The 1,993-nt window shown below is 36.0% G+C and overlaps 1 non-coding gene across 1 annotated transcript; it reads right to left on the bottom strand.

Moving 5' to 3' along the window:
• Nucleotides 1–429: 429 nt before the first annotated feature.
• On the bottom strand, nt 430–536 carry LOC121105457. The gene has a single exon (XR_005837986.1). It is a non-coding gene; the product is annotated as a U6 spliceosomal RNA (small nuclear RNA).
• Nucleotides 537–1,993: the final 1,457 nt, after the last annotated feature.

Below are 1,993 nucleotides of genomic sequence, written 5' to 3'. Positions count from 1 at the left end.
AAGTTTCAGGAGACAAGAGTCTGTCAGTGGAAAACTTCAGAGTAGAACTGTTTTATTAGGCTTGAGTAATTGTTTTTCTTTCTTTGAGAAGTCTTATTGGGTACCCCAATCCCTGCCTCTGAATTTCTAGAGTTCTTTGGTACAAAGCTGTTACCATTATTTGGGTACTCAATTAACACTCTCCTAGTAGTAATTACAGATTCATGGTTCTCTCTCTCTCTCTCTCTCTCTTTTTTTTTTTTTTTTTTTTTGTTTTTACTTGCCTTTGGTTTTTATCCACATCCTAGTGATTTGACACAACAACCTGAGAGAACGTATTCCAAACCCTGGCCAGGGAGTGGGAAGCCTGGCGTGTTGCATCTCAGGTCGGGTCTCAAAACTGAGTAGGGACAAAGGCCTCTCCATGGTGACAGGAACTTCTCCCATATCTAAAAATATGACCGCTTCATGAATTTGTGTGTCATCCTTACACAGAGGTCACGCTAATCTTCTCTTTATCGTTTCAATTTTAGTATATGTGCTGCTGATATGAGCACCATAGTTCCCTTTTACATACGTGTTTTATCAGACAGATCCTCAGGCTTTTCTCCTGACAGCCTTTGGAACAAGCCAAATCAAAAGCAGCGCATGGACGTGCTTAGGGGTGAGGTTTCTATATCATACTGAATCTTTGTATACCTTTCTAGAAGTTTCTATATCATACAGAAGTTTCTATATCATGCTAAATCTTTGTATACCTTTATGTTGCAATTATTTCTCTATTGCTATGTTTTTGTGATAAAGAGATTTTAATTTTATATAGCCAAATGCACTGCTCTTCATTATGTGGTTTATGTCTTTGGTGCTCTGTTTAGGAAAGTTTAAATGTCATAAATTTATATACAAATTGAACTATGGTTATTATGTTGTTTTTATTATTTCACATTTTGCATTCAATTTATTTGGAACTGAATTTGGCAGGAAAATACAATTTTATATCTGTTTTCCCCAAACAGCCACTTGTCCCCAAACTACATATTAAAGAATTCAGTCTTTATTGTTTACTAAACTCTTATCTATATTTGAATCTACTTCTGATCTACTTTGTATTTCACTATAATAAATTTCTATAAGAAATTGTCTTACAATTTCTTTGTACCTCTAGAAACTGCAGCAATGGTTAGTCCTCAATAATTATTGAAATCAATGGGTCAATTCTCCAATTCACTTAACTGATCCGTCAGACTTGCCAATTTTACTGTATAAATACCTCTGGAATCATTCCTCATCCTTTTTTTTTTTTTTTTTTTTTTTTAACCCACACTGCCCTCCCTCTTTCAGGCTTTAATAATTACGGAATTTTTCCAATACATCTTACACACAAATGAAATAAGGTTCTAAAATGCAAATCTGATCAAGTAACCTCCCTGATTAAAATCTCTGAATTTCATTTCATGTTCCAGACCTTTGAGGGTCACCAAGGCCCTGAGCTCAACCAAATGAAAGTATTTTTAGTTTTCCAAACATGCCTGGTTGGTTTTTATTTTGTTTTGTTGTTTTTTTTTTTTTTTTTAAACTGCCTTTGTAAAAAGTGGTACAGCTTGGTAAGTGCTATGATAGAGGTTTGGACAAAGTGGATTAGGGTAAAAAGAGGGGGTTCTTGAGAATAGAAAGGTAAGTGAGTTTTGACAAGGATGAACAAAGGCGCAGAGGTGTGAAGAGCATCTGCGCTGTCCCAGGACCAAAGTTGTTGAGAACGATGAGGGGGTGGGTGAAGGTGAAGACCCAGCTGGGCCCGATCATGAATGCTCTTGCATGTCATAAACATGGACTTTGAGTTTTTCCTACAGGAATGTGGAGTCAAATGTAAATGAGAAAGTAGCTTGCTTACAATTTTTTTGGGGGGGGGGGATAAATTTGATCACAGCCTGAAAGACGGATTGATAGAAAATGAGTCTAAAAGCCAGAAGCCAGGTTAATAATAGATTCTTAATAATATAAGTGATACAGGATA

The sequence above is a fragment of the Ursus maritimus genome, unplaced genomic scaffold, assembly GCF_017311325.1.
Source record: "Ursus maritimus isolate PB19 unplaced genomic scaffold, ASM1731132v1 scaffold_26, whole genome shotgun sequence".
Lineage (NCBI taxonomy): Eukaryota > Metazoa > Chordata > Mammalia > Carnivora > Ursidae > Ursus > Ursus maritimus.
Note: the sequence above shows the minus strand (reverse complement) of the source record. Positions and strands in the feature narration are given on the sequence as shown.